This window comes from Hesperophylax consimilis, unplaced genomic scaffold, assembly GCF_061612785.1.
Source record: "Hesperophylax consimilis isolate HC1 unplaced genomic scaffold, BYU_Hcon_1.0 scaffold_278, whole genome shotgun sequence".
Lineage (NCBI taxonomy): Eukaryota > Metazoa > Arthropoda > Insecta > Trichoptera > Limnephilidae > Hesperophylax > Hesperophylax consimilis.
This window is the reverse complement of record NW_028301463.1, coordinates 11,579-29,851: the sequence shown is the minus strand read 5'-3', so window position 1 is coordinate 29,851 and position 18,273 is coordinate 11,579. Positions and strand designations below refer to the sequence as shown.

General features: G+C 30.0%; 4 non-coding genes across 4 annotated transcripts; all 4 read right to left on the bottom strand.

Annotated features, from left to right (window-relative positions):
• Nucleotides 1–12,596: 12,596 nt before the first annotated feature.
• Nucleotides 12,597–12,668, bottom strand: TRNAN-GUU (transfer RNA asparagine (anticodon GUU)). The gene has a single exon. It is a non-coding gene; the product is annotated as a tRNA-Asn (tRNA).
• Nucleotides 12,669–13,753: 1,085 nt separating this feature from the next.
• TRNAF-GAA (transfer RNA phenylalanine (anticodon GAA)) lies at nt 13,754–13,826 on the bottom strand. The gene has a single exon. It is a non-coding gene; the product is annotated as a tRNA-Phe (tRNA).
• Nucleotides 13,827–15,244: 1,418 nt separating this feature from the next.
• Nucleotides 15,245–15,318, bottom strand: TRNAM-CAU (transfer RNA methionine (anticodon CAU)). The gene has a single exon. It is a non-coding gene; the product is annotated as a tRNA-Met (tRNA).
• Nucleotides 15,319–15,369: 51 nt separating this feature from the next.
• TRNAM-CAU (transfer RNA methionine (anticodon CAU)) lies at nt 15,370–15,440 on the bottom strand. Its single transcript has one exon. It is a non-coding gene; the product is annotated as a tRNA-Met (tRNA).
• Nucleotides 15,441–18,273: the final 2,833 nt, after the last annotated feature.

The window sequence follows — 18,273 nt, the reverse complement described above, 5'->3', positions numbered from 1 at the left end:
AAGTGTCGTCACCTGGCTCCCATGCAGCTGGACAAACATTTCCTCCATTTTCATGGACAAATTTTGCAGCTTGAAGTTTTCTGTACAATTCTTTAGCATTCCTTCCTATAGAATTATCATTTATTTCTACACTTCTAAGTATTCCATCTGGATCAATTATAAAAGTACCTCTAAGCGCAACGCCTTCTTCTTGTATCAAAACATCACAATAATTTGATAATGTATGCGCTGGATCAGCAAGCATAGGGTATTTTACTTTTTTGATAGCCTCACTTGTGTCATGCCAAGCCTTGTGAACAAATACGGTGTCAGTTGACACACTTAAAACTTCAGCTCCGAGAGCTTTTATTTTATCATAATAATCAGCTAAATCTTCTAGCTCTGTAGGACAAACAAAAGTAAAATCAGCAGGATAGAAAAATAAAACTACCCATTTACCAACATAATCAGAAATAGAAATATTTTTAACTTTTTCTTCATGATAAGCTTCTAAATCAAAATCACAAAAATGTTTTCCTATTTTTGCAGATAATTCACATTCACAACAGTCATCACAATGAGATTCACAGCAAACACATCCATTAGAACGAGAGGCATCTAAACAAGAACCATCACAGTCACCACAAGATCCGTCACATTCATTACAAGAACCATCACAGTCATCACATTTTCCAGTACAACCATTTTTTAATTCCTCATCTCCACCACAACATGTTTCATTTTCACACATATATTTTTCTATTTATTTTTTTATTAAAATCTGTTAATATATTAATATATAGATTATAGCATAACATGAAAAAAATTAAAATCATTCTGGGCTCGACAGCGACAGGAAAATCAGATTATGCAGTAGAATTGGCTAAAAAGATAAATGGAGAAATAATATCTTCTGATAGCAGACAAGTATATAAAGGTTTGGATATTGGGACTGGCAAAATAACAAAAGAGGAGATGCAAAATATAGAACATTATGGACTAAGTATGGTAAATCTGGAAGAGAATTTTACAACAGTTGACTGGATGAATTATGCAAAAGATAAAATAGATGAAATATACCAAAAAGAAAAAATTCCCATAATTTGTGGCGGGACTGGAATGTATATAGACGCTCTACTTTACGGCATACAAGATAACCCAAAACCAAATTATGAAAATAGAAAAATTTTAAAAAACAAAACTTTAGAAGAAGTGCAAAATATTTTGAAAGAAAAAAATATAGAATATTTTAACACTTTAAACAATAGTGAAAAAAATAATAAAGCTAGACTTATTAGAAAATTAGAATTGGATAATTTTAAAAATATTTCCAGAGAAAATAGAATACCATTATACGAAGCTGAAATTATAATACTTCACAGGGATAGAGATGATTTAAAAAATAGAATTGAAAAAAGACTTTTACAAAGAATGCAAGATGATCGAATGATCAGGGAGGTCCAAAATATTATAGAACAAACTGATAATGATATTTTTAAAAAAGAAGAGAGAATAAAATGGCTTCTCTCTCTTGGACTTGAATATAAATATGTCACAAAATATTTACTAGGATTGATAGACCATAACGAAATGACAGAAAAATTAAAAACAAAAATATATCAATATGCAAAAAGACAAATGACTTGGAATAAAAGATACGCTAAACTTAAAAACACTGAAATTATAAACTTGTAAATTTTTGAAATAAATTTTATATAATAAAATTTATTTTTATCTGCGTTCTAATCTAAATAAATCCAAATTTTTACTGCTTTCTATATAATCTATTATCTCTTCTTTTCTTTCTATTGCTGGATTTCCAGGTTTACTGACAAAAGATAAACGAACAGAAACAAATCCATCTTCATCATAATCATAATTTAATTTATACTTGAAACCAGCATAACCTTTATAATTTCCAACTTGTCTCAAATTTCTATTTGGTAAAAGCTCATCGAGTTTTATACGCAAATCCTCCATCCATTCTTTAAAAGGCTTATTATGTTCTTCTCTTTTATATAAAAAAGTTAAAATCACTCTTCTGTAATGATCCGTTTTTAATTCTTGACGCTCTATTATACTACCAAAAAATAAATGATTTGGTATGACAAAAAATTTTCCATTATAATCACCACTTTCATCTTTTCCTGCTAAACCCAAATAAAATGGTTTTATTTTAACAATTTCTCCGAGAGTTGTGTTTATTCTTATATCATTTCCTATGTCATATTGAGAAACTAAAAAGAAATATGAAATTATAGAAGCGATAGGATCTCTCAAAATTATAATAAAAGCACCGATAGCAATAGCAAAAATAGAAAATGCTTGTATATTAAAAATCAAAAGCGACACAGAAATGACAGAAAAATAAAAAATAAATCTAAAAATATCTAAATTTTGATTTTTAGAATAATAATCTATTGATATTTTTTCTATTTGGTCTAACTTTGTCAATTCTGATTTCTGTTTATCATATTTAGATTTTATTTTTCTTTTATATGCTGACAAAATTATTTGCACAAAAATAGCTATTAAAATTATCAATAAAAACACAATAAATTTATGGCTAGAAATAATATAAAAAACAGAATTTGTTAGATTTAACATAATTATTTTTATTTAATTTTATTAATATTATAACATAAAAATTATAAAAATAATTTTTATGTTATATATATTTAGAGACCTTTTAGAGTTTCTAGTATTTTTTCTACATCTTCAAAACCATTTAAATATGAAAAATTATATCTTGGAGCTGTTGCAAATATATACTTTTCATTTTCTGCTCTTATTGTTGGTGGTATTGGTGCCGCAAAATTATAATTTTTATCTTGAAAATCTTTATTATTCCAATCTTCTTTTGTGTAAATTAAAATTGGAACATAAGCATAGGATTTATTTTCTTTTTGACTTAAAATTTGTTTATCTTTATTTATAATAATAATTTCTTTTGCATAATTGTCTGTATTTGTAGCTATTATTTTATAATTTTTCCAATCTGAAAGTAAAGAAACAGAAAAACCATAATCTGTATTTACATAAATTAAATTATCATTGCCAAGAGTTGCATTTTCTGGATTATTTTTACTTATATTTTCTGTATTTATACTTTTTATTTTATCAGAACTTTTATTTAAATCTTTATTTATTAACTTAATATTAGATTTATTTTTAATAAAAGTCACATTAAAACCAATAAGCATAAATGTTATAAATAAAACCATAATCAAAAAAAGTATATTTAAGATTTTATTGTTTTTCATAGTTATATTATATCATATTAAAAAATAACTAGGTAGATGTTAAGTATAAAATTTATACATTTGTGCAGGCTACCATCCCTCTACATGAATATAATAATTATATTCAAATATAATTATATAAGTCAAGACCAAAAATAAGTCTCAACATTTATATAAATAATACCGTGAGAGCTCATAATGGTTTTTATATTTCTATACTCCAAACTACGGACACAAATTATCTATTCAAATAGGTGATAGTCAATTGTACGCTTGTAGCAAACACTCCCCAGATAAGATATGGAATATTAACATAGACAATCCAGCGAAGCTCAGGCACATAATGCCACACCGCAAAGAGTGCCCAAATAAGTGTGCCTACAACAAACAATATATCAACTGACGCAAAGAAATTATTTACTAGACGGAACTGTATTAATGGAAAAGCAAAGTTAAAAATTAAATTAAGGGCAAAAGGTAAAGCAATGATCCAAGAAATCTCTTTAGTAAATGCTTTATAAAAAATGGTGCTAAATGACACAGCAATAATAGCATATAAGATAGTCCATACTGGTCCAAAAACCCAGCTCGGCGGAGCCCATGATGGTTTTAATAATTGAGCATATCGTATTTGTTCATTCATAAACTTATTTTAACACAAAATTAAACTTTATTTATGAAAAATCAAGATAACTTTATGGAATAAGATATTAAATAATGCTCCCCGTACTGGACGAGTTCAGAACTCTCAATTGGCAGAAAATAGAAAGTGATTTGAGGTTTAGTGGTCTGTTTGGATTATTTGAAATCAAGGAACTTCAAAACTCCTAAAATATAGGCTTGCGAAAAAATGAGAGATTATTTTCAAATTATGGTATTATTACAGTAATCCATTTATTGGAGGGGGATGTCTCGTAAGAGCGTCGTAGAAATCCAGCGAAAGCTGGTTTTTCTATTTATATAAGTTTTATACCGTATCCTTTGGTAGAGCCATTGAACGGACTTTTTCTAACTTTCGGAAAAATGGTCTCTAAAACTTTCTTAGTGAAATTATTACTTAGGCTAGGTATTAGAGAGTATTTTTTAAGAGTTAGAAACTTCATAGGGGTGGCTAGCATATCAGCAAACTCAAGACCGCAAATACGAGCTTCTTTAGTTTTAAGTTTTAATTTTTTACTCGTCAAACGCTTTCTTACAGCATCACTATCAACAAAAGAAGTTCCATTTTCATAAAATCTTGAGAACTCGGACCTCAATAGATTATCCTCTTTTCCACCTCTTGCTTCAGCTATAACATCTCCAACGGCATCCTTACTTGAAAGAAACTTGACGTATCTTTCTAAGAGAACATTTAAGCAATAATGATAAGGATGCATTGCCGAGGTTCCATATCTTTCAAAATGAGATTTTTTATCCAATACAACAGAGCATACAAGATAGTCTCCATCTGCGAGTAATTTTAAGTATTTCAAATTAAAGTCTTCTCTAATACTCTCATCAGAAAGCTTTCCAAAGCCATTTGTTTTACTTACAACGTCAACATAGTGAAAGGTCGGAGGAAAATCAACGTCTTGAGTAAATATTGCTCTAAGTTCTTCCCATTTTGGAGAAACGAAATCTTGGTTATGTTCAGAAGAGATAATTACTCCAACCAAACATAAATACCTCTCCTTTATTTCTTCAGATTTATTATATTTATGAGTACCAGATTCGTCTATATATAAACGATATTTTTTATTTTCCATTGAAAACAATTATACCACAATACCTTACTTTTCTTTACATTTTATTGTATAATAATACTAATGAAATACAAGCTTGAAGACGATTATGAACCATTTGATGGTATACAGGAATTATTTGAGAATGATAAATACCTTCTCTTTCTTTTAGTCTTCTTAGAGGTTTACAAAGATAATAAGGACCACATAAGATTATCTGAACTTACTAAAAACATTGATTGGAAATATGAAGACTTCCACGAAAATCTGCCAGATGAAGATTTTTATACCTTTGAGGACCGAGCCTTTGCTCAAGCTGAAGTGTTTTATGAGTATTCACGACTTGGGTTTTTTACTACTGTAGGAATAGAAGACTACGAAGAAACAATTAATAAAATACTTATACATTTTGCAAAAGAAATAAAAGAGGAGGAATTAAACAAGGACACTGCAAGTTTTTTTCAAAATGTAATAACAAACTTAATCTACTTTGCTGATGAAAGAAAAAAGATATTAGAGAAAGATAAAGAAGAAAAAATTAAGAAAGGATTACCGCAGGAAAATCCTGAAGAGTTTTTTAAGGAACTAAGAAGAAAAGATATATTTTTCTCAAAAGAAGACAGGTATTTTAGAAAGTTCCACGAACTTATGGGAATAATACCTGAAGACATTGTAATACTCATAAATAAGGATGAAAATGGTTTCAAGAAATTAGAAAAAGAATTAGAAGAATTGCTTGAAAAGTTTCTCGCAAATAACTTATATATTGATGAAGACCATAAGCAAATTAGAGAAAGCATACCTTCTCAGATAGACTTATTCATTAGGTACATAAACGCACTTAATCCTATCAATGGTTATGTTGATATGCCGTATTCTGTCCTAAAAGAAAAGAAGTTTGAAGCAATAAAACTTATTAAGTATTTGGAATTACACGGAAAAGTTAAAGTTAAATGGAGTGATGAGAAGAGCTTAAAGCTAAAGTTTTCAGATAATATTATTGATGAAAATATATTTTTTCAAGACAGAAAAAAACTAGAATTGAGCGAAAGTAGGTCTAAAATTGATACTGAAATTAAAAAAACTAAGTTTAACTTAAGTTTTTTCGCTACCACTGGAATACTTGAAATAACAGATAAAGACGGAGTTAAATATAAAATAAAAGTGCAAGGACAGGTCCAAAAAGAAGTTATAAGGACCATATTCAAAAACCCAAAAAACACTTATTCTGAATGGAGTTTATATGATATAAGCGATGAACTTGGTGGAGTAGATATAGATGAAAGAGCTGTGAAAAATGCTATATATCAGTTAAACAGAAAAGTTAAGTTAGCGATACCAGAAATAAAAAATCTATTTGAACTAAATAAGCATTCAACAAAAATCAATATAGAATATGTAGACGAAAGTTAAGCAAACTTAAGTAAGCAATAAATTATCCTGAAGTTAATCCTTCGGGATTTTCTATGCAGATTACTAACGATGACAATTCTATAAAAGTAGATACAGAAAAGAAAGAAGAAATACCAGATTTTGAAAATGTGGTCGGTCTTTTCAATCTGCTCTTAAAAATTGATAAGCGTGTTAATCCGCATCTTTATAAAAATAATAATACAAAATAACTATGGAAAAGTTCTATACATTCGTGCCAGATTACTCAATAGAAGAAGGAGAGAAACTTCTCTTTCCCATAACCTCAGAAGAGGTCTTAAAAAGATTGGAAGACAAACTTATTAACAAGTATTTATACAGAGTGCATATGGCTTTATGTTGTGTTGATAGTATTCAAAAGCATTTAATAAAAGCAATGGACGAAGCCTCTCTAATGGCTCTGGACGACAGTGAGCCTATGTGGAAAGAGATAGATAAAAAGTATGAAGAAGAAATACTAAACTCAATAAAATTATGATAGACACTATATGTTTACTTATTCCAAAAGATAAATTACTTTTCTTAAATGAAAATGGTGGTCCAGCTTGGAACTTACAATCACATACAGAGGAATATGATAAGTTTGTGAGAAATCCCACAAAACTACAAAAAGAAAGTGGTAACTACTATCCACGCTTAACTGGATATAAAAGAAAATACCGAGATGAGAGAAATGTAAAAATTGAGTTCTCTGTACCAAAAATTATTTATAATAATAACTTGGACGAAGTAGAAGAAAATCAATTTGATGAAGTAGTAAATGCTCTCAAAAACAGGCTGAGAGAAATGGGTATTGTGGCAACAGAAAATACCATTAAAAATGCAGGTGTAAGCTCTATACACTACTCTAAAAACATAATTCTTGAAGATGGATATACGGTCAATCAAGTTATATCTGAGTTAAATAAAATAGACCTAAGAAAAACTTTTGATTTTGCAAAAGCAAGATTTATCAATGATGGACAAAGCTTGTATCTCCATACTACCTCTCACGAGTTTACTATCTATGACAAGTTAGCTGATATGAAAAAGACAAGAAGCGTGCTATAGACAAGGACCAAACAATGACACAAAGAACACTATTTAATCAAATTGAGCAGAAAAAAGTATTAAGTGAAGTTCTACGATTTGAAGTTAGGCTTGGCAAAAAAGTGAAGATGGACAGCTTGCTTGAAAAGCTTGGATACTCTAAGCATATGAACTTTGAGCAAGTATTCAAAAAAGATATAAGTCAAAAAGTAGTTACTCACTATTGGGAGACCTTAATCACTGAAAGAAATCTTGGACTATTTACTATCCAAACTGGAGATAAGGACATACTCAGAAGCGTATACCGAGCTATGCCTAAAATAAAACCAAATAGAGCTATATATCTGACTGGATTACTATTACTGGCAAAAGACGGAAATGGTATGCGTGAACTTCGGTCCATATTAGAAAAGAAATCAAATAGTAGAACTTGGTTTCGTATAGCAAAAGATGTAAGAGAATTATCAAGCTCGCTTCCTTCTAATCTGGTCAGGGGCTGGGTAAAACAAATTGATAATGCTCTGCTAACTTATAAACCATTAAGAATAAAAGACTATGAAGAAATCGTATAAACAGAATGCAGTGAAAATAACAGAGATAGAATTGCTAATGATAAAACAGATGAAAGATTTTACTGAGTACATTATTAGAATAATAGAAGAAAAGTAATACACAATTATAAACTAAAATACTGTTGCAATGTAAAGTATTGTAAAGTATAATATAATTAAGTAAGACTTAGATAAATAATCTTATTATGAACGAAAAAAATACAAAAGAGTTTTACAAAGCTGAAGAGCTTGCCGAAAAATTAGAAGTTAACATTATGACTATCTACCGCTATATAAAAGCTGGTCGCTTGAAAGCATATAAAATTGGCAAAGAGTTTAGAATAGATAAAGACGAGTTTAACGCTTTTCTTAAAAGTGTAAGTACAAAATAATTATGAATACAATTACTAGCAGTGCTGAATATATGGACCTTAACGGAGTTATTTCTCTCCTTGGGGTATCTTCAGCTACGGTAAGAAATTGGATAAAACATAGTTATTTAATACCAAAAGAAACTTCAGGAAAGAAGATGCTTTTTAACTCAAAAGAGGTAAAAGAACTTAAACAAAAAATAGTTTCAGGTGAAGTAAATCGCTTAAATACGAGGGCAAATAAGAAAAACTCGCAGAATACATTTATACCTGACGAGTATGCAGATAATGAGCAAGTTCTTAAAATGGTCCAAGAAATAATTAGTGTATATAAGTCTGAAAAACTTGAAAAAAATACTACTCTTCTTTTTGTTGCAATAAACCTACTCAAAAATAAAGGTTTAGTTGACTACAAAAAATTATCTGATTTCAATGACCTTGTCTTCAAAAGTAATACAATAGAAAACGAAATAAAGTGGTGGTTGGAAAAATCAAATACAAAAATCCCAGAAAAAAAATACTTGTACCTGTTAGATATATCAATCCCAGAAATATCAGACGTTCTTGGTTTGATATATCAATCTGTTGTAGCGGAAGGCAGTAAGGCAGAAGGTGGCTCTTATTACACTCCTAAAAAAGTTGTTGATGAAATTGTAGATAGCTATGTAAACACAAAGCATATTGTACTAGACCCTTGTTGTGGAACAGGTCAGTTTATTTTATCTATCGCAAGAAGAGTTAAAGACCCTAGTAAAATATGGGGCTTTGATATTGATGAAACAGCAGTAAGACTGGCAAGATTAAATCTGATTTTACATTTCTCAGATGTTGATTTTGAACCCCATATTTATCACAAAAATACTCTATTGGATGCTGGTCAATCAGGTTTATTTTCTGAGAAAAATATCCCAGAGTTTGATGTGGTAATTACTAACCCACCTTGGGGTGTGCACTTTTCAAAAGACGAAAACTATCAACTGCAAAATCTATTTCCTGAAATTAAATCAGGAGAAGCATTCTCTTATTTTATTCATAAAGGACTTCAGCTCTTAAAAGAAGGTGGCACATTATCTTTTGTGCTTCCCGAAGCAATACTAAACATAAAAACACATAAAGATGTTCGTGAAATACTTGTAGACACCACAAGTATAGTAAAGATAAAATATCTTAATCGTGTATTTAAGAATGTTTTTACCCCAGTAATTAGACTTGATGTTGTAAAAGAAAAACCTAGTCAAAAGAATAAAATTAGTGCAGAAAAGAATGATGCTATTTATGAGATTGAGCAGGTCCGATTGCAAAACAATGCCGACTATATCCTAAATGTATTTACAGATACTACAGACATATCTTTGTTTGAAAAAGCTTATGGATTAAAATACACAACACTTGAAAACAATGCTGAATGGGCTTTGGGGGTTGTTACAGGAGATAATAAAAAGCATTTATCAAGTATTAAAAATAAAACAAACGAGCCGATTTTGACAGGAAAAGATATTAAAAAGTTTACAACAGTTTCCGCTCAAAACTTTATTGAGTTCAATCCTGATAATTTTCAACAAGTTGCTCCTGAATACAAATACCGAGCTTCAGAAAAATTGATATATAAGTTTATATCAAAAGAGTTAGTTTTCTCTTATGATGATAAACAGACCTTAACATTAAATAGTGCAAATATACTTATCCCAAAAGTGGAAGATTATCCTATAAAAACTATATTAGCATTATTTAATTCTTCTTTATATCAACTCCTTTATCAAAAAAAGTTTGGCTCTATAAAGATACTCAAGGGAGATATTGAAAAGTTGCCGTTACCATTACTTGAAAAGAAAAAACATAAAGAGATTGAACACTATGTAAATAAATTACTAGACAATACGCAACCGACAGACTATAGAAAGCAGATATACACAGAGCTGGATGATTACATAATGAAATTATTTGACTTGAAACAAGACGAAAAAGAGTATGTAAAAAAGTCAATCAAAGTTTCAGATAAATTATTAAACAATATATAAAACACTATGGAATACCTAAAAGAAAAATTAAATAAACTTATAGACGAATTATCAGCTGATAAAAGAGATGTTGTTAGGGACCGTCTTTCCAATTTGGTCTCTGTATACCCATTCAACGAATATGAGTACATCATTTCCTCGTTAATGGGTTTTGGGAAACTAACTCTTGAAGATTATTATGAAATCAGAGATGAGTATATTGCTCGCAATATGTATCTATATGTTTTTGAAATAGGTGCCCCAAGAAGTTTCGGCGAACAATGGGCACAAGGTCATTTGAAAGGTTTAGCTCCTGATTTACAAAAGCCTACAAAGAAGCTAGAGGAAAGCTATTCTGGCGACTATGATTTCATTCTACTAGAGGGAGAGCACAAAATCAGAATTGAAGTTAAGGCATCAAGAGCTGTTGACGGCGACAGTTCGGAACCTTTGTATGTCAAAGCTCTTTCTTATGATAGTAAGAGCCCATTCTGGATGAACTTCCAACAAATTAAACCTGCTCACTGCGAAGTCTTCGTTTGGATGGCTGTTTGGAGAGACACAATTAAGTATTGGGTTCTTTCATCGGATGAAGTACTAAATAATAAATACTATTCAAAAGGACAACATAGAGGAAATGTTGGAGAAGGTCAGCTACATATCAAGGATGATAATATTGCCCAGTTTCAGATATACGAAGTAAAATCAAATGAAATTAAGGAGGCGATTATTCGTGCCTATGAAAGACAAAAAGGTATAACAATGTAGAACTATGAAATCATTAATCATCGCCAGAGTATCAACAGAAGAACAAAGAGAAGCTGGTAACTCCCTACCCGCTCAACTTGAGCGAATGAAAAGTTATTGTAAGAGAAACTCTTTTGACATAGTACAGATATTCAGCTTTGACGAAAGTGCATATAAAGAAAAAAGAGAAGACTTTGATAACAATGTAATAACTAAAATAGATGAGCTACACAAGAAAGAAAAAATAGCTGTATGTTTTGATAAAGTTGATAGACTTTCAAGAAATGTATTTGATAAGCGTGTAGCTTATTTGTATCAGTTAGCACTTGAAGGAAAAATTGAGCTTCACTTTGTATCTGATAATCAAGTAATTAGCGACAAGCTCTCAGCTACTGAAAAAAGTGGTTTTAGTATGAGCTTGGTAATGGCAAGTTACTATTCAAATGCTATTAGTGATAACGTAAAAAGAGCTTTTGAACAAAAAAGAAGGAATGGTGAATGGACTGGTCCTGTAAGATTAGGCTATTTGAATGTTCCTCGTAATGAAGAAGACAGAACTAGAAAAACTATCATCATTGACCGAGACAGAGGTCACCTCATAACAGAGATGTTTGATAAGTATGCGACTGGAAACTACTCTCTTGAGACCATAAGAAAAGAAATGACAGCTAAGGGGCTAAAAAGTAAAGCGGGTTACGAACTTTCCAAAAGTGTCGTTGAGAATATTTTGAAAGATAGCTTTTATTGCGGTATAGCAATGTCAAAGAAATATGGACCATATGCTCATATATACCCAAAGCTTATAGACAGAGAAACTTTTAATAAATGCAAAGAAGTCAGAGAAAGTAGAAAGAAAAAACCAAATAAAGAAAAATCAAAAGACTTCATTTTGAAAGGTATTTTAACCTGCTCTAATTGCGGTTGCGGTATTACTGCGGAGCAAGTTAAGAAGCCAAATGGCAATACCTATAACTATTATTCTTGCACAAATGGCAAAGGAATATGCAAGAGAGTGTATGTGTCAGAAAAGGCATTATTAGAGCCTGTATACGCCATTTTAGAGCGTTTAGAGGGTATATCACAAGAAGCTCAAGATAGATATATAAAAGAATTAAGAAATCAAAATGATGTACAAGTTGAATACCATAATAATCAGATAACAAGAATACAATCTGAATATAATACCTTTCAGAAAAGAAAAAACAATCTGATTGATATGTTTGCTGACCAGAGTATTACTAAGTTAGATTATGACAAAAAGATGCAAGAGTACAATGACAAAATCCAACTTCTTGAAATTGAACTTTCTGAATACGGAAAAGCAGACACGGAATATAAAACCGTTATATCTACAGTCTTTTCATTAGCAAGAAGAGCTAAAGAAATATTTGATAGTTCTGAAGTTCACGAAAAAAGACACATTTTGAGTTACTTACTTCAGAACTCTACCTTAAACGAAAAAACGCCTTGTTTTACAATGCGTTCTCCGTATAATTCTATACTTGGACTAGCTAGTAGTCCTGACTGGCTCCGTGAGTAGGGATCGAACCTACGACCAATTCGTTAACAGCGAACTGCTCTACCGCTGAGCTATCACGGAATACAATAAGAAGTGTAGTCTTAAAATTATTTAAAATTAATAATGAATTAATAATTTATAAAATATCTTAAGCAACTTCAAATTATGCTAACAATTATACTTTATTTTTTTAAAAAATGCAAGAGAAAAAAGTGTAAAATATATGTTTAATATATATATATAAAAATTCTATTTCAAGCAAAAATTAACTGACACTCAAAAGTTTCATAATTGGATTTGTATCGTTTATAACAAAAGCAGCTGCATTTTTATGCCCTCCCCCTCCATAACGCTTTGCTATTTCACTTACATCAAAATCTTCAACTGATCTGAGACTCACTTTCCATTTATTGTTCTCAAAATAATAAAGCATAGAAAAAGAATTTGTTTTGCTTGCCAGTTGATGACCAAGCTCACTTCTTATTTCAGAAGGTGAATTTACTGCATATATTTTTTGTCCCTCAAAATCTATAATTTCTGCTTTTTCTATATATTTTTTTATAAGAATCTCTTTGGCTTCATACAAAATTTTTCCTATACTTTTTATTCTTATCATATTTTTATCATCTTCCATTTCTAATATTGTATTTTTGATAAAATCAAAATCTATTTTATCTGTTCTGTGTATATAAGAATTTATAATCTTATAATCTGGCATTTTATGTGCCCAAGTATCGTTGTCAGAAACATATTGTATAAAAAGTGGGACTTTTTCTTCTGGAAAAAAATACTCTGCCGCTAAATAAGCTCCACTAACTTTGTCACCAAAAACATATTCTTTTATGCTTTCTATGGCTTCTTTTGCACCAATATGATGATCCAAAATTACTAGTTTTTTTACTTTACTTTCCAAATCTAAAAGAATTTCTTTTGTAAAAGAAAAATCCAGTATATAAATTTCTACATCTTTTAGACTATTGTGTTGTGTTACATAGTCTGGTAATTTTTTCCAATCATCGCAAGCTATATATTCTGCATTTTCAGCAAATTTTTTAAAAGCAATATAAGCAGCAGAAACACCATCCATACAATTTTTATGGTGAATGATTATAATATTTTTCATAGTTAGAAAATAATTTAAATTAAAAAATAGAAACTTATTTTTGTGCTTGAACCCAGGCTCGAACTGGGGACCTATTCCTCTTCAGGGAAGCGCTCTACCAACTGAGCTATTCAAGCTTTTTACCACATAATCACGATATGATTATCGTAAATTATTATAAATTATAACATAAAATAAGAAAAAAAGAAAATATTTATATTGTTATAATTTGTAATTATTGTGTTGTGGTATTAGATGCTGAGGCTTTTATATTTTCTAAATTTTGATTTAATTTATTGTTTATATTTTCTATATTTATAGAAGATTTTATAGATTCAAAAATACTTTTCAATTGTTTTGTTTCTGGTAAATCACCTCCCATATCATTTACTTTTTGAACAGCTGATTGCATGGCTTTATAATTAGATGTCACTTGATTTATATATGGCTGTAAATAATAATATACTCCGAAAAGTCCACCAAAAACAAATATCCAATACAATATTCTCATAAAACTAGCAAATCTTTCTTTGCGAATAAGAGAGTGCAGCATTTCATTATTTTCTTGCACCATATCATACATTTCATCTAATTTTTCTTGATTGTTATTTTTAGTTTTTTCTTGCATATTTATATATTTGAATTTTATTTCTTTACTTTTTTGTAAAGTCTTTTGTAAAATTAAAATTAATATATTTTATTATAACACAAAAATATGTTAATATTATAATATTGAGACAAATTTTAATAAAATTGCTTTCGTAGTTAAATGGATATAACTGCTCCGTCCTAAGGAGTTATTGTAGGTTCGATTCCTGCCGAAAGCACCAATAATTATAGAATCCTGCATAAACTATTTAACTAGTTTTAATTCTTGATCTTTATATTTTAAAGTTTCATTTGATATTTTTAAAACTATATCTGTATTTAATAAATTAATAGTATTTTTATCCCCATCAGCTGCAACCCATTGCCCTTTTGAAGTTTCTCCCTTTTCTGTAATGACATATGAGCCAGCTTCTACATCTAAATCTTTATCTAAAATTATAGATATGTTTTCTGATTTATATTCTGATATTATATATTTATCTTTTTTTGTCTTTTCATAATTTATTTTAAAAGTATTATCTTGTAAAACAGCATTCAAAATTAATGGTAATTTTGAATGTATATTTGAATCATATATTTTTTTCTCTGAAACATTATCGAAAATGGTAGAACATTCTGAAAGTGTAGAAAGTATAGCTTCACAACTTTCTCCAGGTGCACCGTTTTCATAAATACAAGGAATATATTCACCTCTTTCTCCGGAAAAGATTACATTTTCTATTTTAGAAAATTTATAAATAGTAAAGCCTCCTGCGTTAAGTTTACATTGTTCTATTTTTCCAGAAAGTTTTTTAAAATCAGAATATTTAAAGTATAAATTTTTAGCAAATAAAAACCAAGAAGCTAATAAAATCGAGACAATAATTAAAATCCAAATTATTTTTTTAATAAGATTATTTTTTTTGTTGTTTTTAATTTTCATATTTTTAAGTTTAAAATGTCTTTGTGTCAATAGGTGGGATCGAACCACCGACCTGAGGCTTATGAGTCCTCCGCTCTAACCGACTGAGCTATATTGACATAAGCGGAAACTTATCTAACCCTTTTACGGGAAAAGGTGTTCCCTACTTGTTGCGGAGCCTGGAATCGAACCAGGGTCCCGAGGTTATGAGCCTCGTGAGTTACCTCTACTCTACTCCGCTATGTATTACGAAATTAAATTAATGTACCAAAATTCGTAATATAATTATAACACGAATTTTTAATTTTTCAAAACAATCAAACAGGATTTTTTAAAAAGCTTATTTCATCATTTTTAGAAAAGTGTCGTGAGTTATATGCACCTTTCCCTCATCTTGCATTCTTTTTTTACCTTCTTTTTGTTTTTCACGTAATTTCATTTTACGAGTAATATCTCCACCATAAAGATGCGCTGTCACATTTTTAGATAAGGCTGTTTTTGTTCTACTTGCAACTATTCTACCTTTTACATAGGCTTGAATTTTTACCTTAAACCATTCTGATGGGAGTATTTTATAAAGCTTTTCTACCATCTCATCTGCTTCTCTTTCTATTCTGCTTTCTGGTATAACTTTTGAAAAAGCTGCGACTCTTTCTTCTGCCAAATATATATCCATTCTTGTTACGAAAGCTGGGCGCAAATCATTTCCTTCATAAGCTATACTTGCATACCCGCTAGTAGCTGATTTTATAACGTCAAAATAATTTCTCATCAGCTCACGCAAAGGCATTTCTAAAACTATTTTAACCCTATTGTCTCCCCAGTCTTCCATTTCAAAAACTGTGGCTTCATATTCATGATTTAACTCCATAATATTTGAAACATATTCATGGGGAGAAACTATTGTTGTTAATATCCAAGGCTCTCTCACAGAAAACACTTCTCCGTGATCTGGGAAATGTATTGGGGTGTAAACTTTTTCAACTTTATTGTCTTTTGTTGTAACTTCATAAGTTATACTCGGAGTTGTAACAATCAAATTTAAATCAAATTCTCTTCTGAGTCTTTCAGATATAATTTCAAGATGCAACATTCCTAAAAATCCACAACGAAACCCTCTACCGAGAGCTCCGGACTGTTCTTCTTCATATGTGAGAGAAGAGTCAGACAATCTGAGTCTATCGAGTGCTCGACGAAGATCGTCAAAATATTCTTGATATTCAGGATAAATACTTGCAAAAACAAGTGGTGTAGGTGAAGAATATCCCGGAAAAGCTTCTTTTGGATGAGCTTTGAGAGTTATAGTATCACCAACTCTAGCTATACCTGGCTCTTTTATACCTGTCACAATGTATCCTACTTCACCATAAGATAAAATATCTGACTCTTTTTTTTGCGGAGAAAAAATACCCACTTCTTTTACAATAAAACTATAATCACTAGCGATAAATTTTAACTCATCACCTTTTTTAATACTTCCATTTAAAATCCTTATATAGATAATTATACCTTGATGATTTGAGTATTCAAAATCAAAAATAAGACCTCTTACATTTTGATTATTTTTAAAAGATGTTGTAATCTCTTCTGGTTTTGGAGCTGGTAAAAATTCTGCAATTTTTTCTAAAAGCTCTGGAACCCCTTCTCCAGTTTTTCCACTAACACGCATTATATCTTCTTTTTTACATTTTAAAAGTTTTATAATCTCTTCTTCTGTCTGTTCTACATTTGCTATTGGTGAATCTATTTTATTTATAACAGGTATTATGGAAAGCCCAACCTCTTCTGCCATATCAAGCACTGTCATAGTTTGAGCCTGTACACCCTGAGTAGCATCGACTAAAAGAAGTGCTCCTTCTACAGCGCGAAGAGACCTGGAAACTTCATAAGAAAAATCTATATGTCCTGGAGTATCTATAAGATTGTAAATATAATTCTCTCCTTTTTTAGTTTTATAATCTAGACGAACAGGAGTCATTTTTATTGTTATACCTCTCTCACGCTCAAGCTCCATAGAATCGAGAACTTGCGCTTGCATATTTCTTTTTTCTATCGTATTTGTCACCTCTAAAAGTCTATCTGCCAAAGTTGATTTACCGTGATCTATGTGAGCTATAATAGAAAAATTTCTAATGTTTTCTGGATTCATAAAATAAAATACTCTTTACTTAAAGAGTATTTTATCATATTTTCTATTATTTTTCTAGCTTATTTATATAATCTATTTTTTATAAGCTATTTAGCAAGTTCAGCATCTACATATTTTGCCAAGTCCTCATAAGAACCTATCTTTTCTAAATCAATTTTTATTCCATTTATTATCATACTTGGAGTACTGGTAAGCCCTAAACTGATGGCCTCCTTATAACTATTCATAACTTTTTCTTGTAATGCAGAATCTTTTAAGTCTGTTTCCCATTTTTCAACATCTATACCTATAGAAGGCAAATAGCTTTTGATTTTACTTTGAGCTTCAAGAGAAGATGCCCAGTCTTTTTGATTTTCAAATACTACTTTTTTATATTCCCAAAATTTCCCTTGTTTAGCTGCTGCCTCTGATCCTACAGCTGCTAAAATAGCATTATCATGCATAGTCACCAATGGGAAATGTTTATAGACGTAAAAAACTTTATCTTTATAATTTGCTAAAAATTGAGTAAGTACTGTCTGATCATAACTTGCACAATATGGACATTGAAAATCAGCGTATTCTATAATTTGAACTTTAGCGTTGGGGTTTCCGATAGTATGATCGTTTGCATTTATGGTTACATTTACTGGACCTTTGGACTTTTGAATAGAATTATAACTATTCCAAGCAAAGAAAACTGCTAAAAGAGTTATTATAATTATAATAGTATTTTTGACAGAAAATATTTCTTTTTTCTTATGAGTTTGTGACATATATTTATGTTAAGGTATTTTTATATAAAATAATTATAGCATAAAATATTTTAAAAATAAAAGGTGGCCGCGAAGCGGCCACCTTTTATTTTTATTTTTGTCACTCTATAAGCCGAATTCTGTCCAACAATAAAATTGTTTGTGTAGATATTTGTCTTGCTTTATTGTTA